The sequence below is a fragment of the Equus asinus genome, chromosome 17 (assembly GCF_041296235.1).
Source record: "Equus asinus isolate D_3611 breed Donkey chromosome 17, EquAss-T2T_v2, whole genome shotgun sequence".
NCBI lineage: Eukaryota > Metazoa > Chordata > Mammalia > Perissodactyla > Equidae > Equus > Equus asinus.
Window position 1 is genome coordinate 10517812 of NC_091806.1, and position 25322 is coordinate 10543133.

A 25322-nucleotide genomic window follows, 5' to 3' on the forward strand; every position below is an offset into this window, starting at 1 on the left:
CTGGCCCTGAGCTAACATCCGTACCCGTCTTCCTCTACTTTACATGTGGGACGCCTGCCACAGTGTGGCTTGATATGCTGTGCCTAGGTCCACGCCCAGGATCCGAACCTGTGAACCCCGGGCTGCTGAAGCGGAGTGCACGAACTTAACCACTGCGCCACCAGGCCGCCCCCTGCAGCTTTGACACTTTTGAAGATACTGGTCAGTTATTTTGTAGACGGTCCCTCGATTTGGATTTGTCTGATATTTTCTCATGGTTAGACTGGGGTTTTGAGGTTTCTGCAAGAAAACCCCAGAAGCGATGTGCTCATGCACCATGTGTGGGGGCATGCAGTGCTGATATGTATTCTTACTGCAAATGATAACCTGGATCCCTTGGTTAAGGTGGTGTCTGTCAAGCTTTTCACTGGAAAGTGGAGAATTCCATTTGTAATTAATACACGTTCCGGGGGAGATGCTGTGAGACGCCCTCGGCGTTATTTGTAACCAGTGTTGCTCCTGTGTGTGTGTTGGGATGGAGGTGGGGCCAGCTGTGGGTTTTGTTCCGTGCCCGTTCCAAGAACAGATCAGAGCTTGTGATAATGCTGCACGAAGTCAGAGCTGGAGAAACCTCTGCTGCGATAAGAGAACTGCTGCCGCATCATGAGACCCAGAGAGGAAAATGTGCCGATATGGCATGTTTCTGTTACGTGTGGGGTAGGGCACACGCGTTGTGAATGGGACGGAGTGCTTTTTATCCGCGAGTTCATTCAGCAAATGCTTGTTCATAAAGGAGAACACGTTTCAAGTGTCTGCAGTTTGCCAGGCACCGGACCAGGCTCCACATCTGTTATCTCAATTATACGACACTTTAAAATGGGTCATCTTACCCATTTTACAGATAAGGGTCCTGAAGCTCGAGGAAGGAAGTTGCTCAGAGGCGAGTGGCAGGGCTGGGACTTGAACCCAGGCCTGTCCAACTCGGAAGCGTGTGCTGTTTCCACGGCCCCAAGCCTGCTCTCCTACTCCGCGCCAAGCACTGCGATAAGCGCTGAGGATACAGAAGTGTAGACACATGTTGGATACGAGCCCGTGCTGCCGCACAGGAGGCCGGGGAAGAGGCTTAACTCTCTAAGCTGGAGCTGGATCCCAGACCTGCCTGATTCCAAAGCCTGAAGCTGCCCTCCAGGACCCTCCATATGACGGCGTACAGACTCCAGCATCCTGGCCGCTGCCGGGACCGTGTGCCCCTTGTCTTCTTGTCTGTAGAAAGGATGATCGTGTTTACACCGTGCCTGATGGACGCCGACAGCAGGTCATTTGTGGCAAGCTTTTTCTGCTCAAACCAAAGGGTCTTTGTGCAGTTTTTTTTTTCAGCCGTCTCTCCCTCACAGTCAATCCATGTCAACAGAAGGAAAGCGGAAAGTGAGGATTCTGAATCATTTGTGACACAGAAAGTGCTCCTGCGGACACAAGCGGGCTTCCTGCCCTGAGAGATGGGGCACACGGCAGGTCAGGTCACCCTGCCCCTGGCTTTCGATGTGAGTTCAATGCTTAATAGATGGCATTTGGTGCTGCTGCCGATAGTCTGTGGCCTTCGTGTCGCAGGGCATTTGCTGACCTGTCCAGTGAAGGAGGGGACAGGAAAGGTCCGTCATTCCCCTGCCTCCTCCCTTCTGACATCTCCCTGGATGCTCTCTGATCTTTGCTCTTTCTATTCCTTCTTGGTTTTGATGGGGTAGCTGCACTCAGTGGTTGGAAAAGAAAAGGCAAACTGGTCATTAAGAGGCCCGGGAGGAGGATGGGGAAACCCATCAGCAGTCTGGCTTATTAGAATTCCTCCGCTTTGTCCCTACCTGTACGACTGATCATCTTGACTCTGCGAGTGTTGTCCCGGCAGAGGCAACGAGAAGGACCACACGGTGAGAATAGCTGTGGCTGTGAGGGACAGCGGGCTATAAGGAGCAGGGAGATGTTCTTGTTTTCCTGTGTTGATTTGGATTCCCCCAGACCAGACCCAGCGTCAAGGATTCAAGTGCAGGTAATTTATTTGGAAGTTAGAAGGGAATTGGGGAGAATGAGTGAGAAGCGGGAAAAGGATGTGTTACCAAGCCAGCCACTACTGTGGGGGCTGGAGCTTACTCCCGCGGGTGAACCCTGGGGAACAGTGGTGGAGGTCACATGTCAGAATTATCCAGCGTTTCATCCCCCCCGGGGGAGGGAGCTGGGGTATTTATACACCAGCTTCTGAGCATCAGTGATGGGGCTGCTGCCAGGAGGTGAGCTGGGAGAAAGCTCTCAGGCAGAGATGCAGATGCTGGCGGTTAAGTCAACCCGTGGGTGTTAATGTGGAGAGGCCTGAGGCGGGGTGGGCTGGGCACCAGTAGTGTCTGTTACATGCCCTTAAAACAACACAAAACAGCCACACCCCCTCCGGTTCCCCATATCATTAAATAGCACCACCATCTTCTCAGTTTCTCTTGAAATTTTCCTTGACACCTTTTATTTTTTTGGCTCTTGCCTCACGTTCTGTCTATCCCCACACCCTGTGAAGTCCATCTTCAGAATCTGTCTTGAATCTCCTACTTCTGGCCGTCTCTACCATTATCTGTAGTGGATTTCTGCAGCAGCTTTCTAGCTGGAATTCTTGTTCATCTTACCCCTACATGGTAGTCAGAGTCATCTTTTTAAACCTAAATCAGATCGCTTTACTCTCCATCTCAAAACCAGCCAGTGGCCTCTTATTACCCTTAGAATAGAATCTGAAGCCCTTACCATGTCCTCACAGGCCCTGCCTGATCTGGTTCCCGGCTACATCCTTGACTTCGGTCTCCGTCCACTGTCCTCCTTGCTCACAATGCTCCAGGCACATTGGTTTTCTTGCCACACTCCTGCCTCAGGACCTTTGCACCTGTTCTTTCAATGTAGAACACTACTCTAGATATTCGTGTCGCTCAACCAGGTCTCTGCTCAGTATCACCTCCTCAGGGAGGACTTTTCTTAATTCTCTGTCTAGGAAAAGAGCCTTTTGTCATCCATTCCCTTAGTGTGTTTTATTGATCTTTTCCATGGAAGTGATCGTGACCTGGGGCTCCTATTAGTTTACATGTTATCTATTGCCTCTTCCTGTGCTAGAATGCAAGTGCCGTCAGTGCAAGGACCTTGTTTGGTTAAGTGCATTACCCCCAGCTTCTAGAACAGCACCGACACATAGTAGGTATTCAATAAACATTTGTGCCGAGAGTGCCCATCAGTCAAGAACTTTCAGACAGCAGAAATTGCAAACCTAAGTTTGATAACTGCCTGGCGGCGTCTTTCCCCAGAGCTGGCTCTAAGGCGGAACACACAGTCTTAGCAGAGTCAGGCAAAGGTCCTGGGGCTGCTTCCAATATGTTCTTGCCCAACATCCATGGCAGATCTCAACTTGATCATTTTCCTTTTTGTTCACCTTTCTGAGACCAAGAGAGGGAAAATCAAGGTGTCAACGTGATGTAAGTCGTATATGATGATGGGGACAAGGTGTAGTCTTGTGTTCGGTAAACTAGAATGCAAGGGTGCTCACTCCCCCAGTGCCTGGTGCAATGTACGTGCTCACTCACTGTGGAGTGAATTGACAGCGTCATCTGTCTGGTGCTGTTAAGCTGTCTTTGTGTGCTCGTTGTTCTGCAGAAGGTGCCATGTTATATGGCCCACACTCTTCAAGATGCCAAAGAGTGAGGGGGTTTTCTCCATCACGCCCCCCCAAAGAGAAAATTTCTGGCCTTATCCACACCCATCCCGCCTCAGACACACCATCCCATGATCCTAGAAATAGCCTAAGTGGACTCACTTCCAGCTTTCGTGTGTAGTTTAAGGTGATTTTACTTAGTCCACTATAAAAATAATACAGGCTCCTCGTAGAGAAATCTATTAATTCCAGAAAAGTAAAAGAGATGCGGAAGAAAATAGCACTGCTTCTACCCCCCAGAGAAACCACTGTTAACATGTTGGTGTGTTTCCTTCTAGTGTTTTCTCTGTATACTTTCATATAGTTTTCACATATAATTTTCTCTCTCTTTTTTTTACTTAACATCATCGCATAAGCGTTTATTCTTAACGTTCAACATTTTGTGAACATTTTTTAATAGTTGGGGACTATGACATTTCCCTGTTGTAGACCACTTAGCTTGTTTTCTGTTTTTCGAAATTATAAGTAGAGCTGGGATAAACATCTTTTTACGTGTCTCTTTGCTGGCTTGCTGATAATTTCTTTAGGACTGAGTTCCAGAAATGGAATAACCGGTTCTAAAGGATGCGAACTCTTAATGCGTTTGGTGAGATTTCATTCTGATTCCTAAAACTGTTCGAATGTGACTTCCATAAAAGAGCTCTAGAAAAACAGATTGCCTCCAAGAATTTACTTCCAGTTTCAAAACGGTTCAGACCCTGAGTGTTTTAAATGCGTGCGGTTTAAACAAGCACAGAAATCTTGTGCAGCCTGCCTCCACTTCGGGCCTCTTCCCTCCCTAAGAAAATGCAGCAGCCACATCATAAAAATTTTTCTTTGGTAAACAACGTCTTTTCATGTTCTCACGGATTGTTTCTTAAGTCTTTCTGGCAGGTGTTGGGTTTATGCGTGGAATTATGCACAGGGTTTTTACATGCCTGTTTATGACGTCGTAAGGGTTTAGTTATGCTTCATGGTTTTTTCATTGCCAAGAGGAAGTCCACATTTTATGGCAGTGAAACCTGCTTTTGCAAGTCTGTCTGAGTCCTGCCTGTAAGGCCAGGACCACCTCTGCAGGGACCACTCTTGGGAACAGCCTATGAGTAAGGAGTTCTCTTCCCAAGGCTGGACCAGCCTGGAAAGGACCTTGCCAAAGATAGACAGTTTATGAATGGAGGGAAACCATGGCTTTCATAGGTATGCGGAGTCAGGCGTGATATAACATCGTGATATTCGGGAGACACAAGGTCCAGAAGAGTCAAGGGATAGAGGATGGTTTGGAAAGGTGTGGTCAGTCATGCTACGTAATCTCATGCCTGCAACATTATTAAGCAGAATGAGTCCAGCATCTCCATATCGACCTGAACAGATGTCCACGCTATTTGTTCATTCTAAGCAGTGACTCGTAGAGAAACATGTATAGTTCGACCCCGTATTTGTAAACAGGGCAAAAATTAGGGGTAGGGGAATCTTTCCTATCTACATGAACCAAAAGAAATATGTGGAAGGACACGTGTCAGACTGTTGGCAACTGCGGCTCACTCAGGAATGTGGAATTGGGTTAGAGAAGAAGGAGGAAACCATAGCTTCCTACAACGCTAGTGAATAACATATTGCAATGAGCATGGATTACTTTTGTAACTTAAAGAAAGGAGGAAAGCTAAAATAAGAAAGACAGAGTCCTGGAGAGGACTGGAATGAGGGGTGAGGTTGAAGACCTAGTTTAGTTAGGCCCTATGCAGGGTTGGGTTCTCACTCTTGGCAAGGTTGGTGCAATCTCCATAGGCGGGCCCAGCTTCCCAGAAGAGTGGGGCTGGGCTGGGCTGGGCGTGTCGTCCTCCTGGCGGCTGTTAGAAAAATTTACTGTGCTGGCATTCACCTCTGATAGCACGCTTGGAAGGGCTTCTGGAAAAAATAATCGAAATGATCCAGAGTCAGGAGTTGCTACCCTTCCTCTGAGGGTTTGAGAGAGGGTGGCCAGGGGTGGAGAGAAAAGCCCGTAAAACTCCGGAATGGAAAAGTCTGATTCGGCCTCCCCGTCAGAGGACACTTCCTCACCATCCGTGAGACAGGCCCTGGGCCTTGAACTGGAGACCGTGCCCAGAGCTTTCTTAACCTTCTCCCCTTGGGAGCGAGGCGTGTGCTTTGAAGAGTGAAGGCCAGAAGCTACACGGCTTTCCAGCCTGATTTGTTTCATGTTCTGTTGGTGAGTTAGGGCGTGTTTACAGTGAAAGAATGATTTAGAGATGACGAGTCTGCTGGAAATATAAAGGTATAATTGAATCTCAAAGTCTATCAAAGACCGTTGTCTTACATCTTGGGGGATGACATTTTATTACAGAGGCCAGCTTGGCTCGTGGATTCAGTTTCTTCTCTTTCTCTTCCCCCAATCAGAAGTTGCAGAAAAACCTCCGAGGGGAGTCAGGATGCATGAGAGGGGTACCAAGGGGAGGTGGCATTGGGTGGCCATGCAGCACGGGAGCTCGGGAATTGCCACAAACTGTGTCACCCCCAACAAGCATCTTACCTCCTCGAAGCCTCAATTTCCTTCCGTGTCAAGCGTGATGCTGCTGCTTCCTAGTTGTTATGAGGATGACATGAGGTGGTGCCTCGCACAGGCCTGACACTTTGTGGTAAGTGTCCCACTGAGTGTTACAATCAGAACTTTGTCATTCCCCGTTCTGCCAACTTGTCTTCTTTCCTCAGGCAAATCGGTTCATTTGTGTAGTCCTCTCGTTCCTCCTATGCCAACAGAAGCCCAAAAAAGTGACAAAAGCAGCTAAACAGCAACAACAATCCTCGAAATAACCCACCAATTCCTCTCTAGAAGGATCGTGTCATTTCGGTGGGGACCGCTCTCCCCAGTGAGGGGGCCTTTTCTCTCCAAAGAGCCCAGAATCTGCTCCGCAGGACAGCTAAAAGTGGTCTTGTTCTGTGGTCTGATCTGCTGGTGACCTCTGTCCACACCCTTCTGAACCCGGCTGGGGGCCCTGGCACAGTCAGGCCACATCAGCCGCCAAATAGAAAGGCCCTTTCTTTTGAGAAAATAGCATCACACATGTTGCCATCAAGAAAATGAAAGGATGCTCAGTGGCCTGGTGTCCAGCTTCTCTCGTGGCCTCTTGAAACAATTTTGTGACCTGAGAATGGCAGGAGACAAAGGCCTTTCCATCTGATCTGCTCGCCGGGCTGACGTCGGACCGCGGGGGGCCTGTGTCCCTCTTTCCGCGGTACCACAAGGATTGCTCTCGCCACATCTGTCTCTTCTCTTTGAGCAGGACAAGGCAGACCGGCAGGCAGAGGGATGTATTTCAACTGCCCTTGACTCGGTTTATAATCACAAACATGAAAGGAAGGGAAAGAGATGGAGTTTACAGGACTGGTTCTTTGTGCAGCCTAATTTATCTCTCTCCCGCAGCCGTGGGCTGAGCGGCTCCCCTTTTTGTTTCCGATGCGGGGAACTGAAATATGAATCTATGTTGATGAGAGAATAAAGGAATTGAAAGAGGCATAAATCTTATCTTCTCGCAACCCTGGAAGATCAGCTTCTTGTGAAGAAGGGGATTATGCTTCTGTAATTAACTGCCTCGCAGCTCCCGGGGAGGGCTCAGAGCTGAATAATAGCACCCAGCGAAGATGGATGAAAGGCGGTGGGCCGGGGCAGCGGCTGATCCCGGACAATGGTCTCGGGGCTTGACATCCCTTCCCAGGGCCCGGCTCTCAGAGAGTCGAGCCAAGAGATATTTGTTCCCTGTCTATCAGCATTCACAGCCGAGAGAATGGAATTCCAGAACAAACAACTTCTCTGTAGGCTGGGAGCTGCAATGAGGGCTATTGAAGGGCCCGGCCAGGTTTTACACCCCTTCGTGTTCCAGCCAGTGTCTGGTACCCACGAGGTGCTTCTGAAACGCATGTTGGAGGTGAGTGCCACTCATCAGCTGTGAGGTCTTAGGGAAGTTGCCTAACTTCTCTGGTCATCAGTGTTCCTGTCCACAGAATGCAGGGGGTCTTGTAGAATTCTTGTGAGGAAGAAATCAGATCACGGGTGTAAACAAATCACCTCGGACAGTGTCTGGTGCATGGCGTGCGATCCATAGATGGTGGCTGTGGTTATTACGTTGTGGAATAAAAATTGATTGTGAACTCATAGCCATTATAACAGTAAGTGTTTGTGAGGCTTTGCACACGCACGGTACCCATTAGTGCACGGAAGCCTCACACCATCCATATCAGGATGCCTCCACGTAGGCACGATGCCTCTCCCCATTTCACAGATGGCAAAACAGCCTCAGAGAGGACGAGTGACCTGCTCAAGGTAAGGGGCCATGATGGAGACCGGAAGCCAGGTCTTCTTTTCCCTGTCTCTCGCCACCATCCGTCTCCCCTGGGTACCAGCTCACGGATGCTCAGCCCGGTTCTCTGCATTCATCTGTCCGTCACTCTCCAGGCCTCCCCACCCAGGATCAAACCACTGGGCCAGCTTTGTGCCCATGTCCCCTCCTGGCCACTTGCCGGCATCACTGAGTTCTGGAAGATTCTTCTTTTCAGATGTCTCCAGAAGCTCTCCCTGCTCAATCCTGCTGCCACAGGCGCCGGCCCAGACCCTCATCTCGAGACGCCAGGCTTCCCACAGCGAGCAGGCCTCTGAGTGGTCTCTCAGGGCCAGTTCTCTTTCCATCATCCCCCACGCGGGTGCCAGAGGAGCACCCCCAACCCCACTTTCCTGTCCCTTCCCTCGAGGGATCAGCAACCACTCCCCACTGCGTATCAGAGCGGCTCCACATTGCTGTTGTGGCATTCAAGGCCCCTCAGCTGACCCGCCCAGATTCGTCTCTTCTTACTCGCGGCAGAATGCCCTGCTCCAGCCGAGCCTGCCTTAGTCTCCCTCAGGAGAGGCCTTAGCCCAGGTCACACAGTGAATTAGTTTAGAACTGAGTCTCAAACCCAGCTTTTCCAGCTTAGAAGCCAGGGCTCATTCATGAGACCAGTAGACCACATTGCCCTCTACTCCATCTACACTTGGGTCCCGGACCAGCGCCGTTCACCAAAGGGACAGCGGGAAGGCCTGCTGTGGGAAAAGACTCTGAGTGAGGCCCTGAGGGCAGGGGTGTGGTGTGGGGGGCTGGGTGGTAGCAGTGGGGCTGGAGACTGAGATTTAAGAGATTGTCCTGGAAATCAGCAACTATAAGGCAGATGAAAATGAGGCTGATTACCAGTGGAAGCCAAGTGCCCTGGGAACGTAGCAATCAGCCTCTCTGTTCTGGTGGGAGGTGGGATCCAGGAGGGCTTCAGGGAAGAAGAGGCCATGACTTGGGTCTGAAGAATCAGAAGGATGCTGCTCAGTGACAGTCAGGGCCAGAGCATTCTGGGTTGGGGGAGCAGTGTGGACAAAGGCGAGGAGGCCAGACAGCCGGGGACATGCGTGGGGAACAGCACGCTGGCAGCCAGGGAGGCTGGAAAAAGCAGAGACACCTGGGTTCCAGTTCCGCTCTGCATTTGTGCAAGTCAGCTCAGGATTTGCGCAAGTCGCTGCGTCTTTCTGGATCTTGGTCTCCTTAGATGTGAACCAGGCATAGTGAGATTGCCTGTGTCCTGGGGTTATTGTGAGGATGAACCGAAACAGTGAGACAAGACATAGGGCCTGGCACACAGTAGGTGCTCAAGGAAAAGTCCTGTGTGGCTGGAGCTCCGGTGCTGCTGGACCACAGGGACAGGCAGGGGCTTGGGTGACGCTGTGTGTTTTCTTTTGCCTTCTAATGGGCCGTCTCTCCTCCTGCCAGGAGCTCACCAGCTGGCCTGGGAGGGCTGCATGCCCACTCGTGGTTGCCAGGATGTGTGGCATTCCCGCGTCCAGAACGATCTTCTGGTTCTGTCCTCATCCTTGAGCCCTTTCCAGCCTGAACACAACCGGGGCCTGTGTTCCAGGTCCAGGAAGCTTTGCTGGCAGAGCCTGTGATGGGAGGCGAGAGCTGGGTTTCAGCAGAAACAGACACTGAAAACAGCTGCTGGCTTCTCTGCATTGGCAAACAGAGGAAGCCCTGCCACTGCGGGCTTCGCGAGGGGAGCGAGCACACAACGCCCAGCTCCCTGCAGCCCGTGGGGCCGGAAGCCATCTTTTCGGGGACCATGCAGCCTCCTCAGGCTGGGGCGGGGTGGGGGTGGCACGGAGGGAGCTAGAGGCTGGCCCTTCCTTCTGGGCGTCTGCACGTTTGAGAATTCTACTGGCGCTTTCTGCCATTTAATATGGGTGGGACTTGGGGTCAATTCTTTACCCTCTCTGAATGGGCCAGTCAGCAAAGGCAATTCCTGGCACGTCCCTGTATGCTGCTCCTCTTTAGGGAGGGGTTACCAAGCCCACCTATGCATCAAAATCACTTGGGGCGGTGGGGTGCTAATTAAAAATTCAGATTCCCAGGCCCTGCCCCAGACTCACTGAGTCAGGAGCTCTGAGGGCAGGGCCCGGAAGCCCACATTTTGATGATCTCTCCAGGCGATTCTGGTACAGGCATCCTGGGAGCTACACCTTGAGAACCACTGCCTATGTTCCAGCAGGTTCCATGGGAAACCAGGAGAAAGAGGTAGTCGGAAGGAGGGGCTGATCTGCGATGCCACCACGCCACTGCTCTTCACATACATCCCTACAGTTATGCTTTTTGACTCTGGCTTGGAAACAGATGCTCTGAGATGTATGTCTCCTTAGAACAGATGCCATCGCTGTTCTAGGATGTAAAGAGTGACACCCCATCCCCTAGACTTACCTCATTTCCAATCCATCCATCCATCCGTCCATCCATCCATCCATCATCCACCCATCCATGCATCCACCCATCCATCCATCCACCCACCCACCCATCTATGCATCCACCCATCCATCCATCCATCCATCATCCACCCATCCATCCATCCATCATCCACCCATCCATCCATCCACCCACCCACCCATCCATGCATCCACCCACCCACCCATCTATGCATCCACCCATCCATCCATCCATCATCCACCCATCCATCTATCATCCATCTGCCCATCCATCCATCCATCTTCCATCCATCCACCCATGCATCCATCAATCCATCATTCATCCATGCATCCATCCACTCATCCATCCATCAACCCATCGTTCATCTGTCCATTCATCCATCCATCATCCACCGTTTTCTGAGTACCTACCTGCTCTGTGCCTGGCTCTGGCTGGGCTTTGGAGACACAGAGAAGAAGAATGTCTGGTTCCTAGCCAGAATTCCCCGACTAGACGAATAGACACACAAATCGTCCTAATATAGGGGATCCATCCAATGAGCAGTGTCTCAGGTGAGTACAGTGTGGCACAAGGCAGAAATGATGGACCCCCCTGGCACGGAGAAAGGGTCAGAGAAGGCCTTACAAGATGGCGATGTGTGAGTGGGTCATGAAGAGTGAGTAGGAGTTTGCCAGATGGAGTGGCTGGGTGTGAGGGTGTGTAGGCAGGTAGGTGAGTCCTGTGAACAAAATCCTTTCACATCCACTGAGAGCAGAGGCCTGTGCTCAGGCCCCATGGAGCCCACGTTCTGATGCTCATCTGCAGCTGCGACCTCGAAATTCAGTGCCATCACCTGGCATTTCTGAGACAAAAGGAAGTGCTCTCTAGTGTGTGTTGCAGGCTCCTGGTGGCCGTCTCTGACACTGTAAAGCCATTGTGGGATTAACAGGTGAACAGCCTCCCAAGTCGAGGTGCTCAGCATCCTTCAGGAGGCTGGGTTCAGGTCCTAGCTCTGCCTGCAACTCGCTGTGTAACTGTGGGCCGGTCTCTGAGCCTCAGTTTCCCATCTCTAAGGTGGAGAATGGCTTCCAGCTCTGCCGGTTTCTGCCTGGAGCACAGCCCTGTCCCCCTGGCTGCAACACACTTAGCAATGACCTTTCTCCCACCTCCAAGCTCGCCCATCGCAGCACAGCAGCCACCCACCATGCCCGGGCTGGAGTGGATCTGGTGGGAGTCCCCAGCTTATTTCCTGCCTCCCCAGTGGAGTTCTGCAGGGAGGATGCAAGGAGGAGGGGAACCTGAAGGCGGCGCTGTGGCTCCAGGTGCCGAGCCGCTGCTGGCGCAGGGCTGTGTTTCCAGAATCTCTGTGGAAACTGGCAGCCTGGCTGGCAGGTTCCATCGCCTCTTGGGGCCTCCCAGGCCGGCAGGCCCTGCTCATTTGCACGAAGCAGCCAGCCAGCCCACCCGGGCCTCTTCACCTCCTGGGCCCCTTCAAACATCCTCAAAGCTCCCTGTTTTCCTTTGGGTCCTCCCTTCAGGAGAGGAGGAGGAAGAGGAGGAGGAGGAAAGCCTGTTGTGAATGGCCCGTGGGTGGAGCAGGGGTCTGTGGGGGTGTGTTCTGGTGCTCATTGAAGGCAGGAGGGCTGCTGTTAAGTCAGTGACATTATGTGACATGGGGCATTTGGGTCACAACCTCCTTGACCCCCACGCCCCCCACAGTGGCCTGCACACCCAGGAAATTTACCTGGTATTTTGCAAACACTGCATCCTGCTGCCTTCCCTCCATTCATTTGGGTCTGGTTTGGAGCCAAGCCATCTGAGAAAGAATCCGGGGCGGGGGAGAGGATGATAGGGGACAAGAAAGGGAAAAGGGGAAAGGGCTCGCATTTGTTTAAAGTGCCCGCTGGCTGCCCAGCCCTCCCACAGTAGCTAGAGCAGCCAGGCTGGCACTGTCAGCAGCAGATCCCTCCAGCCAAAATCACAGGCCGAGCCCGCGCATAAACCAGGCACCAGGGCAGCTGCTGCGGGAGGACGGTGGGGGCCCCCAGACCCCACCCCTCACCAGCCATACCCTCCGGCCCCTCCCAGCAGCCTCTCTGGTGCTCCCACAAATCTGGATCTATAGCACTGGGCTCGTTAACCTGCATATAACTCTTAGAGGAAATTTATCCCCACTTTTCAAATGCAAAAGCCGATGCTCAGAGAGATGAGGCAACTTGCCAGGATCACACGATTCCTAAAGGTCAGAGCCGAGCTGTGGGTGTAGACATGCACGGCTCCAGAACCCCTACTCTGCCCGGAAGATGGTGGGGGCCCTGCTTCCTGAGGAGGGGCAGGAAGGACCAGGCCAGACACACACGGACGTGGTTGGGGCTGGGTATCTGGTAAACTGCCCGCAGAGAAGGAACCCAGACCGGACAGGAGAGCGGTGGAAGATGTGAAACACATGGGCAGTGGTTCTGTGCCACCAGGGAGGTGAGCACTGAGCCCCAGGCAGGCTCCAGCGTGGCTGACTGCAGAGGACACCAGACAGCCGTGTGCTGCAGGTCCCGGATCGAGCTTTCCAGCCCCTTCGTTTTGTTCCAGCACAGCCATGGTTTGGGGCTGGAAAATACGAACCAGATCTCGGTTCCTGCTTTGCAGGTGGAGGGGAGAGTGTGGAAGAGCAGCCTGAAAGGCAAGATCCCTTGAAAAGAATAAAAAAAAAAAAAAAAGTCCTTTGTTAGCTTGGAATTTTTCGTTTGCTTGGAATCTTGTAACGAGCATAGGTTTGGAGTCAGAAATACTTGGGTTCAAAGGTCGTGTGTCCTGGTTTGACCCAACTTCTCTGAGTCTCAGCTGCCTCCTTTGTGAAATGGCATCAGGAAGTCACTATGTCACCGGGCTGCTGTAAAGATGAAGCAAGTTCTCATGCACAGGAGCATCAAGCCTGGGGTGTGCCATGCAAACGGTGGTCCTCCCCCTGCTCGCTCAACTTTTCCCAGAGCCAGCTGAATTTATGGCATGTGCTAAATGGATTTGCTCCCAAGGGGCACTTAACGGCTGAGTTAGCCCTTCTTGTGGTCAGCTGGCTGAAACGCTCGTTTTCTCATCTTCATCTGTGAGATTTGGTGCTCTGCTCCTCAGAACTGTAAAGTTACAGCCTCGGAGAGTTCAGGATGGTTGAACCCAACGCCTTCATTTCAGAGATGGGGAAAGTGACTTGCCTAAGGTCACCCGGTGGGCCATTGGCAGAGCTGGGGCTGGAGCCCATGTTTGCTGCCTCCCAGCCCCCTGCTTTGTCATCCCAGGTGAGAAGGAGCTGCGGAGGCCCTGAGGAGGAAGAACCATGGGTTGCTGTCTTGATCTGTTCTGGCCCGTGATTCCTACACTAGAAGACGACAGAGTGAGGGGCTCACTGAGGCAGGCCCACTCTGCTCCACGAACCCCATCATGGGGGGTCATGTTTGGGGGATGAATGGGTCTCCATTATAGGTCTGAGAGCTCGGGAGCCAGGACCAGCCTCGTCATCAGTCAGGGTCAGTGGCGGAGCAGCATCCTACCCAGGCATCAGGGTATAAGGAGATGGTCCAGCTTAGAGTGGATCCCATGCCTGGCCTGTGTGGTATGGGCAGGGAATTACTCTCTCTGAGCCTGTTTCCTCATCTGAACCAAGGAGAATAGAAGTATGCACCTCATAGGTTGTTGTGAAGATTAAATAAGGTCATATCGGGGCCAGCTCGGGGGTGCAGTGGTTAAGTGTACACATTCCACTTCGGTGGCCCGGAGTTCACCAGTTCGGATCCCAGGTGCGGACATGGCGCCACTTGGCAAGCCACACTGTGGTAGACGTCCCACATATAAAGTGGAGGAAGATGGGCATGGATGTTAGCTCAGGGCCAGTCTTCCTCAGCAAAAAAGAGGAGGATTGGCAGCAGATGTTAGCTCAGGGCTAATCTTCCTCAGGAAAAAAAAAAATAAGGTCATATCATAAGAAGAATAGCCAACACTTAATGGACACGTACTGTGCGCCAGGTTGGGTTCTAAACTTTTTAGATGTATTTGCTTATTTAATCTTCATAACAACTTGTGTTTTACTGCTGAGGAAATGGACACAGAGTGGTTAAGCAGAGCCCAAGGACACAAAATTGGAGAGGACAGGGCCAGATTTTGAACCCAGGTCAACTGGCTCTGGCGTCTTACTCTCCACCGCTCTGCCCTGTGGCATCTCAGTTTAGGGGAACCTGGTGCTTAGCACATGGATCTCTGGAAATGCCCTCCCATCCCCCTCTCCCTGCCTCCCTCACCCACCCGCTTCCTGCCCCCAAGAGTGGGTTCCAGAAACCACGTGCTGTGGTTTCTCAGACACCGGAAGTCCACCCAACCTGACCGTTCCACCTTGAACCATTTTTCTTCTCCATTTTGTTTTTTATTTTCATTCCTTAATGAAAAGCATGACAATTGCCAGCAAGGCAAATCTCTTGATCCCGTGCCCTTGGGCACCAGGTGGGCCCCTGCGCTCAGCTGAACTCCCAGGGCCAGCCGGCCATGGAGCACGATGGCCTGGCTTCTCTTGCATAGGTGTGGGCTAACTCCCCAGCCACGGGCCAGCTTCCTGCGAGCCACTGACCAATTAGGGAGGAAATAGGCCTTCCGGTTTGTGAGTTTCTGGTGAGTTTCTCGTTCAAGTTCCTTGTCAACACATCCAAATATTCTTCTTAGCACAGAACGTGTCTCCACAGATCCCCTAGGAACATAGGGTCTCAGGAAGCTGCAGGACGCCCCGACGCCCCGGGGCTCTGCTCCCTGCCTGCCGCTTGCAGCCCTTGGGCCCACGGAGAAAGAAATGAGGGAACCGAGGCAGTGCCTGTTGGAGTGGGATCAAGCTGCACCGCAAACAGAGCTGAGTCAGAACAGCAGAGAAGCGCGCCAAGCTGTTTAAACGTCCACACTGATTTCTTCTTCCAGTGGCTGAAAGGAATGGCAGACTGTCCTGGGGATCCGGATCCCCTACAATCGCGGATGGAAGGGGAAGGCCAGAGCCCCCGGTGGGCTGGATGCCAAGGGTGGGGCTCAGGCTTGCCCCGGAGCCTGCAGGCCTGGGGTCTACAGTGTGTTCACACGCGTGGTTGGCAGCGTCCCGAGGTGCCTCCTGTCCCCATCTCCGCTTGTTGAAGCCCTACCCGTGCTTTAGGCCCCTCCGATGCCACCACTTCCAGAAACTCAGAACCAGTCCCCGCTCTCGCCCTCGTACCTCTCACTGTAATCTCATCTCTACCACCTTCTACCGGCACGAGGCTGCTTATGCATCTGCCTCTGTTCCAGAACTTAGTCAGGGAGCTCCAAGTACGTGGCAGGCCCAGAGCTGGTCACTGACCATGAGAAAGATACAATCCATACTCCTGCTCAAAGAGCCACATGCACAGTCCAGCGGAGATGGACAGTGAACATGTCGTTAAAACAGAGGGTAGGGGCTGGCCCGGGGGGCAAAGCCGTTAAGTTCACACATTCACTTCGGCAGCCTGGGGTTCGCCGGTTCAGATCCCGGGTGAGGACATGGCACCGCTTGGCACTCCATGCTGTGATAGGCGTCCCACATATAAAGTAGAGGAAGATGGGCATTGATGTGAGCTCAGGGCCAGTCTTCCTCAGCAAAAAAGAGGAGGATTGGCCACAGATGTTAGCTCAGGACTAATCTTCCTCAACAAGAAAAAAAAACCAAGTGTGCAGGAATGTGCAGACCTACTGGATTGCCCAGCGAGTGGGCACCTGCCTGCAGGGCCGGGGGGGCATCCAAGAGGACATCCCACATGAGGGCATGCCTGGCTCACACCTTCACGGATGAGTTGCACAGAGGACAAGGGGATGGGAAGAGGGAGCAGCTTGGAGGGGTGAACAGCCCGTGCGGACCCAGGCAGCTGTGGGAGAGCCGTTCGCAGGCAGGGAGCCCCGAGGAGCTCAGCTGGCTGGAGCGGCGGGTGTCCTTGGGGACAGTGGCGGGAGGTGGGGTGGAGCCAGCGGCTAGAGTCAGTTGGCAGAGGCCTCCCAAGCCTGCCTAGCAGTCTGGGCTCCCTCCTGCAGGCAAGGGAGAGCCAGCGGACATTGTTTAGGAGGCGAGGGAGCTGGGCGGGTCTGTGTTTTAAAAAGACGACTTGGGCTGCTGAGTGAAACACAGATGGTTGGGAGGTGAGAGGAGAGGCGTGGCGGCGGTAGCGTCAGCCCAGGGGAGGGACGGTGGCCTGGACCAGGGGGTAGCAGTAGGGGGACGAGAAGGAGAGGTTCGAGGTCTGTCTAGGAGGCAGAATTGACAGGACACGGCTGTTGACAGGACGGGAGAGGGCGAGCCAGGGATCATTCCCACACCTGCAGCGCTGTCGGCCGAGGCAGAGGACGTGGTCTGGGGAGGAAAGTGGCATTTGGTTTGGGAAACGCCAAGCCGAGGAGCCTGGGGGACACCTCCAGGCACAGCTCGCAGCTCCTCCTCCTGACCCCTGCTCCCCAGGCTGCCCTCTCTGTGGGTCTCCCTGGGACCTGCCACCGCCACCGGCCAAGGGGGGGCCTGAGGTTCTGCTGATTTATCCGTCACCCCCAGCTGCCAGAGACATTTGAAAAACATCACCTGGTAGATGCCTGCCTGGTGAAGGTGCTGGAGCTGGACCCCACGGGCCGTGCCTCCCTGAGGAGTCTGTACTTGACGGAGAAATCCAAGAGAAGGGGGACATGGAGGTGGAATTGCAGGGTTGTCAGGAGACAGAGTTGGCAAGCGCCCTTCTCCGGGGCCTGGGGACACCCTCACTGGGGTCGCTGGCCCAGGAGGCCTGGGGCCCTTCCTCTGCTATCCTTCCATGTTTGCTCCGGGCCAGCTCTGCAGCCTTCAACCTGCACCCCGTCTCACCACCGACCGCCTCCATGCCGAGTCCACGCCGCCAGCTGCCAGACCCGGCGGAAGTTCTTTGTCCCTCCTGGGCCTGCTTCCTTGTTCGTAAACGGCAGCATGACGCTCTTCCCCTCCCCTGCACGCCTTTTCCTCCTCCTTCCTCGGGGGCTAAGAACAGGGGCTTTGGGGTCAGGCTGATGTGGGTGTGAGTTTCAGCCCTGCCACTTTCCCTCTGTCTGTCACGTCACCAGTGCCCTAGGCTCCCCGTCTGTAAAGTGGGCGTTACTACTGTCTGTAGTCAACGCGGTGATGCGTGGATTGCTCTTAGCTCGGTGCTGGCACCCAGTAGGTGCTCAGAAGCCACTGAGGTCGGATCATTGTGTCATCAGGCGCCCCTCCCCCACTCTCTTTCCCTCCCCCCGACATTCTTTGCAAACACTCCCAGTACAGGGATCTCTGTGCTGGGCTGCCGGCTGTCCGGTCTGGAGGCAGAGGGCTGGCCTGGTGACCCCTAGGTGTCTCTGGTCCGGAGTCTGGGATTTCAGAGGCTTGGGAACATTCTCGGTGAACGTCCCTCCCCTGGGTTCTCCTGGTGAATTGGGAGCTGGCCTCGGTGGGTCTCTGTCTCTCTTTAGTTTTTCCGATTCTCTGGGGGCTGCCTCCCTCCACCCCACTCTCTGCACGCCCTCCTGCGTTCAGACGGGTTAAGGCGTGTGCCGTTCTCAGCTGTCACCGCCCACCTGCTGGCCCCCAGGCGCTGGGTTTCTGGCTCCACTTCGTTCTGCGCTTCCCCGAGAATGTTCCGAGGGACTTCACGTACCTCTCCCCTCCTGCCAGCGCTCTGCGTCACGGAAGCCGACGTCAGAAACGGCCTCGGCAGAAAGAGCTTCCACATTCTCTGTGTCTCCTTTACGCCTGGCCGTTCCTGGTGCCCAGAGAGCTTGGCTTCGCGTGATTTCTCTATTGATCTCCTTGGTTGCACTCCCTGTGTGTCAGTCATGGTTCTCCAGAGAAATAGAACCAATGGGGTGTGTGTGTGTGTGTGTTTATTTAAAGGAATTGGCTCACACAATTACGGAAGCTGGTAAGTCCAAAATCTACAAGGTGAGCCAGCAGGCTGAAGACCCGGGAGAGACCCAGCATTGCAGCCCAAGTCCAAAGGCCAGTCTGCTGCAGAATTCTCTCTTGTGCAGAGGAGGTCAGCCTTTTGTTCTATTCAGGCCTTCAACTGATTGGACGAGGCCCACCCACATGATGAAGGGCCATCTGCTTTACTCAGAGTCCACTGATTTAAATGTTCATCTCCTCTGAAAACATCTTCACAGAAGCATCCAGAATGATGTGTGACCTCATATCTGGGCACTGTCCCCACCAAACTGACACATAAAATGAACTCTCACAACCTGTTAGTGGCAAACACACCAGAGAAATATCCCAGGCCTCAGGGGGTGCGTCTCCCTAGCCACTATTCCAGGCCAGAAAATATCGAGACTCACTTCCTGCTTCCCCAGAGGATTATGATGGACAGGAACCAGCCACCAGGCGTATGGCCTGCCTCGGCCGGTCCAGGCCTCTGGGCCCTGGCCTGGGGCTGGGGGCGGGGCTAAGCATCTTCTGTAATAGGGGCTGGGAGATGGCTGCTGCTCTCCCCATGGCCTCATAGACGGTGCTTTTCAAACCTGGTTGCTTATCAGACTCACCTTAAAATGCAGATTCCCAGACCCCACGATCAAGGGAAATTCCTGATTCCAAAGATTCGGGCATCTAAGATTTTAGCCAGTAATTCAGGTATTGCCACAGAAAATTTCAGAATGAGAGTGGAGCTGTGAGCATCTCCTGAGGCCAGATATTCTCGTTATCTCCAAGAGGTGAGGCAGCTGGTGCAACTCGGCATTTCGTGCTGACTCACCTTTTTATCATCTCAGTTGAATGACTTCTGGGACGGAGGTCTTACTCCTCGAGGACCCCCTGGTGCGTTGAGAGGAGAGTTGTGAAATCTGTCTTCCTGTGCCCTCCAGCTGCTGGTCCTTGCCCGGCTCTTAGGACCAGAAGGAGTCTGTCTAATTGCTCATCCACTGGAGAGCTCTTGAGGTATTGATGACAGTCCTCGTTTCCTGCTGTGTCTTCTCTGGGCTAAAACTTCCCAGCCCCCTCACCAGGCCACATCTCTCTCCATGTGAGGTCCCAGGAGTGGACTCTGCTCAGACTGTTGTTTGACCCCTGCAACACCTGACAGAGTAATCACCTCTCTCCTCCTCGACACTCCACCTCTATTAATGTGGCCTTTGGCCTCTTGTGTTAGCGCCATCACAAGGTGGATGGAATCCTCTGCGTCTGAGCCCCCTGCCTGGTCTCTGTGCTCCTTCCTCTTGCCGTAACTGCTCCACTGGGAAAAGGAACTTCTTCAAGGGCCTGGGGACCCAGAGGTTTCCCGTCCATGTTGAAAAACACAAACTACAAGATGTTCTCTGGGTACCTGAGAAAACATCAGGTTTGCTGCCCTTTTGGACTGGCCACCGCTGAGGCCAAGACCGGACCCAGATGCTGCTGCGTTTCATGAAAGAGGCATCCTGATGAAGTAGAAAGCTCACAGCCTTTGGGCTGGGAGGGCTTGGGGTCAAATGGCAGCTCTACCGGCTGTGGGACCTGGGGCTGCTGGACCTCAGCTCCTTCATGTGTCAACGGCACCCGCCCCCCGGGGCTGTGCTGGGCATTCGGGGTGATGGGTCAGAGCAGCGGGCCGGGGCCTGGTGCACAGGGCTGTGCTGGAAGTGGAGGTTGTCATCTTCTCCCCGGGGGCGCGGTCTCCTCTCCCGCCTCCTTTCCCCACCACACCTCCAGTTCTGGCCTCCCAGGCTCCAGAGCCTCGTTGAGCAAACGGACCGGGGACACTAGCCAGATCTTGGGGCTGAGGGGGGGAGGCGCCCCCACGTACTGTGTGACCTGGACAAGCTTCTTCCTTCCTCCTCTCTTGGGTCCCTCGGCTCAGACCTGCAAAGGGCAGACCAGGAAGCCACTGGACAGCCCCCTCCAGCTCTGCTTGTCAGTGTCCCTCCAGCCTCCTCGTCCTTTGGGCCCCCGAGTCCTGGAAGGGAGCCAGCAGATGCGAAAACCACTGCCCGCCCCCTAAGGTAGGGCGGACCACTCGCTCCTCCTCGCGCTCAGTCCGATTCATCCCCTCGCTTGTGTCACAGGCATCCAGGCGCCTCCCCTGCTGGAGGCACCGCGACACGAGATGAGAAATAAAGGGCCTTTCAGCCCAAGATACTGAGAGGCCACAGGGCGGACAGAGGGGACACAAATGACTGTAATCCAGGTTGACAGGCTCTGTCCCGGGGACAGAATACGCAGAGGTGCCAGGAGAGCACGAGCAGGGGAGGAACCAGAGCTCCGGGAAGAGGCTGGGCGGTGTCCAGGCAGCCCGCCGGAGCCGCTGGAGTCCAGGCGTGAAGGACAAGGGGGCCGAGGGCTCAGGTCAAGGGCACAGCACGGGCAAAGGCCCAGAGGCTGGCAAGCCCAACCAGCGCAGAAAGGCTCAAGATTTCAGCAGAGCTGGAGGAAGTGGCCGGAAGACCAGAGGGGAGGCGAGGAGACCAGGGCGGGGTCTGCCGCGGGGATCCAGACTGGAGGCCACAGGGACGTGAGGTGGGACGGTGCCTCGGTCCCTGCTGCGCAATTTGGGGACGGAAAACCAGCCAGATGTGGATAGTCCTCATGCAGCTGTTCACGCCTCAGGAAGTATTTCCTGAGCATCGATACTGAGCCAGATGTGGTGTGGAGTGGGGAACCTTCTCCAGGAGGAAGGGAGGCTGAACTCCGATGGATGGGTGTCGTAGGACGGCTAGAAGAAGGTACCACGAGCCGAGTGGGTTAAAACCACGGAAGTCTGTCCTCGTGCCGTCTGGAGGCCAGAAGGCTGAGATCCCGGGTCAGCCGGCCTCCTCCGAGATGCTGGGTGGAGCCTTCCCTGCCTCCTCCTGGCCTCTGGGGGTGGCCTCCATCCTGAGCATCCCTCGGCTTCCAGCTGCATCACTCCAGTCTCGGCCTCTCTTGTCACACGGCGTTCACCCTGTGTGTCTATCTCTGTGTCTCTGTAAAGACACTGGGCCTATGGGTTCGGGACCCACGGTAACTGACTGTGACCTCCTCTGACCTAGTCACATCCGTGAAGACCCTATTTCCAAATAAGGTCACATTCACAGGAACCAGGTCTTAGGATTTCAACACATCTTTTCAAGAGGGGGACACGAGTCAACACACAACACCAAGTAACCAGAGTGCACCGTGGCAACTGGCTCGAAAGAGGCGAGGACGGGCCGTGGGAACTCAGACGCAAGAGAGCTCTTGTCAAGCAGGGCAATCCAGGGGACTTCCTGGAGGAGGTGGTCTTTCAGCTGCACATTGATAAGTAGGGTTTAGACCTGCAGCTATGGAGAAGGAAAGGCATTCCAGGCAGAACGGGGTGAACGAGTGACAGCCCAGAGGAGGGAACCAGAGGGCCGCAGTGATGTCCCTCTAGTTATAAGGAGTGCTTGGAAAGTCCGCTCTCTCCCCTTCCGCCCGCCCCCCACCTCTTGAGCAGCCCCAACTCACTTGGGCTGCATCCCATCTTGCTCTCCGGTTGGGTGGTGTCTGGAGGAATTCTGCTGCCTGGATCGTCACGATGTCCCAATCCGCGTCCACACCCAGATTTGTTTTTCCTGAGCTGCTATTAAGAAGAAGAAATAATAAACTCTATATTTATCAAGCAGCAAACCAGTAGGAAATTATAACCTTTTAAAATAAATATGTATCTAATTATAGGGAGCACAGTTGACTCCTGCAGCCCGGTCAGGATTTTCCCTGCCAGCCGAGTCTGCAGATAACGTCCCAGCCAGTGTCCCCCGCCTCCCACCCAAGACTCACTGGGTGTGAACCCAAATCCCATCTCAGCCGCTGTCCGGGTGACAGGTAGCCAGGCTGTGCTGAAGTGCCCCAGTGGCTGCAGGGACCTGGGTCCTGGGTTCCCAGGTTTTCCTTTCAGAGCCAGAAGCTCAAGCCACAAAGCCACAAGCCCCATGCTGTCTGGCCTGCCCAGCACGCATCGCTGTGGCCGGCAGTTCCCTCCCTCACAGAAAAGCCAGGAGGCCCTGAGAGAAGGGAACTGAGCCACCAGGGGGAGGGGCTAATGCCCAGAGCCACCTCGGGGCCAGACACCGCCCCAGGCCTGCCCTCCGCGCCAGCAGGCCCGTCAGCTTGAAGGCCACCAACAGCGACTGAGCACGGAATGTGTGTCTGCACACCCTGTGAAGGAGTCTGCAAGGTGCGTAAGGTCCGCAAGTTGCCACGCGGAGCACGGTGGGTCCTGGTGCTCATACGCGGTAACTGTCACTGTCTAGGGACAGCGTGCAATCAATTACCTCCCACCAGCTGGGTCCCAGAATCAGGTGACTAAACACCTATGATGTGCCCGGTACCGCACTCGCCTGGCTGCTTCCTCAGTTCGAGTCTTTGCCAGAACGTCCCTGGGGCCTCCCCTCTGCGCCCTGTTTAACCCCCGGCCCCTGCAGCCCCCTCCGGGCTCGCCCACCCTCCCTTAGTCTGCTTGGCTTTTCCCCTGGCGCTCACCTCCTCCACTACACCAGGTGACTCACCTTTTGTCTATTGTTCTCATCTGTTCCCCCAACTAGAAGGTAAGCTCCATAATGCTAGTGGGGGGGGAGGGTCTTGGTTTGTTTACTGCTGCAGCCCCACCAGGTCAAGGCAGGGCACAGGGTAGGTACTCAATTTGTATTTGTTGAATTGACTTGATCTCAGATCACTGTTTTTGCACATGGACAAATCGGGTTAAATTCCCACTCCTTACCAGCTGTGTGACGTCGGGCTGGTGACATAACCTCTCTGAGCCTCACCCTCGGCTTCTGTAAAGCAGAGCATCCGTGGGGCTCTAAGGAGGCGTGATGCCTGTGGAGCCCAGCACGGTGCCCGGCACAAAGATATATCTCAATAACTGGCAGACAGGCTTCCGAGGGTCAGGTCTGGTCAGGAGTGGGAATGCTATGGTTCATTCAAGCGTCAGGCAGGCCTGGGTTAGAATTCTGGCACCGCCACTTCCTAGCTCTGTGACCTTAAGCAAATCACTTAACCTCTCTGAGCCTCAGTTTCCTGTTTGTAAAGTGGGGCTCAAAGAGCAGCCCCCCCCCCCCAGAGAGTCACTGTGACGCGGTGTGAGGTGTGTCCACAGAGCAAGGCACAGTGCCTGGCACAGAGCAGGCGTGTGGCCTGCTGCTTCCTCCTTTCCCTCCTTCCGGAGGCCTGGGGCCGGGCCGGGTGCTCCCCCAGGCGGGAGGGCATCGCCATCCATGCCCTCCTGGCCCCCACGTCCCCAGCCCGGGCCTGCAGGACGTGCACCAGAGCATGTTCCCTCCTGCCCGTCAGCCACAGTGGCCTCGGCTCCCCTGAGCCACCATCTCTCCGCTCGTTGTGGCACTAAGGGGCCTTACCTGCCTCGAAATGAGATGGTGGCTCCCCCAGGGCCCACAGCGGGAGCCAGAGGGAGAGGGGTCTCCTGGGAAACGGAGGGCTCCCCATTTCCCCTACTATCGCTAGCAGAGAGGCAGGGCAGCCCCGATGCCAGCGCGTGAGGCCCCTCAGCCAACAGGGGCAGTGGGAAGGAGGCGATGCCACTGCACACGCTGTGAGGGTTGGAGACTTCTTCACAGTCCTAAGGTGGCGCTTCCACCAAGGCAGAGCCCTGTCAGTCGGCACACGGGCCTGTGTCTGGCTTTCCTGTCACAGCTGCCTGGGGGGCGCTGACTTGAAAGTGTCCTGGAGCACCCCCACTTGGAGACGATGTGTTCCAGAGTTCCAGAGCCCACTCAGTCCAGGTGACGGCAGGAAGCCACTGAGGCAGGACAGAAGATGCACACGGGACAGACAGGAGATGCACACGGGACAGACAGGAGGTGCACACGGGACAGGCAGAAGAGGCACACAGGACGGATAGGAGATGCACACGGGACAGACAGGAGACGCACACAGGACAGGCAGGAGATGCACACGGGACAGACAGGAGGTGCACACGGGACAGACAGGAGGTGCACACGGGACAGGCAGAAGAGGCACACAGGACGGATAGGAGATGCACACGGGACAGACAGGAGATGCACACGGGACAGGCAGGAGATGCACACGGGACAGACAGGAGACGCACACAGGACAGACAGGAGATGCACACGGAACAGGCAGGAGATGCACACGGGACAGACAGGAGATGCACACGGGACAGACAGGAGGTGCACACGGGACAGGCAGAAGAGGCACACAGGACGGATAGGAGATGCACACGGGACAGACAGGAGACGCACACAGGACAGACAGGAGATGCACACGGGACAGACAGGAGATGCACACGGGACAGACAGGAGACGCACACAGGACAGACAGGAGATGCACACGGGACAGACAGGAGACGCACACGGGACAGACAGGAGATGCACATGGGACAGAAGACTGAGCAAATGAAGCATTTCAGGTCTGGTTGGGGAGACGCGGCTTCGCATCTGTCTGTCACACGGGGCAGCCTGGGCTGGACGCCAGAGCACCAGGTTGGTCCTTGGTGCTGTCACAGGTTACCCCACCTTGAGCTCCTCTGCCTGGCACCCCGCTGGGCGCTCTGGCCGCACCCCCTCGTCCAAGCCCCAGAGCCCAGGAGGAAGGCTCTGTCAGGAGCCCCATTCTCCAGCCAGCAAACTGAGGCCGAGTGAGGTCAGGTCCCTTGGAAGGGCACACCCAAGTGGCGCAGCAGTCTTTGAAGCCAGCTCTGCCTGCTTCCATACCCCATTTTGCAGATGAAGAAACTGAGGCCAGGGGAGGCCGAGGCCACCCAGCTAGTAGATATGGGAGCACCCAGGCTGTGAGGCCAGGATGCTGCACGCGGGCTGTGAACTCGAGCGGGAAAGAACTCACCTCGAACTGAAATCTAGCATTTCCTTCAAGTGGGAACGCAAGCAATGCACCAGTTTTATCAGCAACACCGGTGACTTTGTCACCAATCAAAACC

General features: G+C 54.7%; 1 protein-coding gene and 1 long non-coding RNA gene across 2 annotated transcripts in view; both read right to left on the bottom strand.

Annotated features, from left to right (window-relative positions):
* The window catches only part of TP53I11 (tumor protein p53 inducible protein 11), a 456279-nt gene that overhangs the window by 388577 nt on the left and 42380 nt on the right, over positions 1 to 25322 (bottom strand). The window lies entirely within an intron of this gene.
* On the bottom strand, positions 7825 to 18253 carry LOC139040745 (uncharacterized). Its single transcript, XR_011495056.1, has 3 exons — positions 18102 to 18253; positions 12170 to 12241; positions 7825 to 9635 (listed from the first exon to the last, which is right to left on the bottom strand). It is a non-coding gene; the product is annotated as an uncharacterized lncRNA (long non-coding RNA).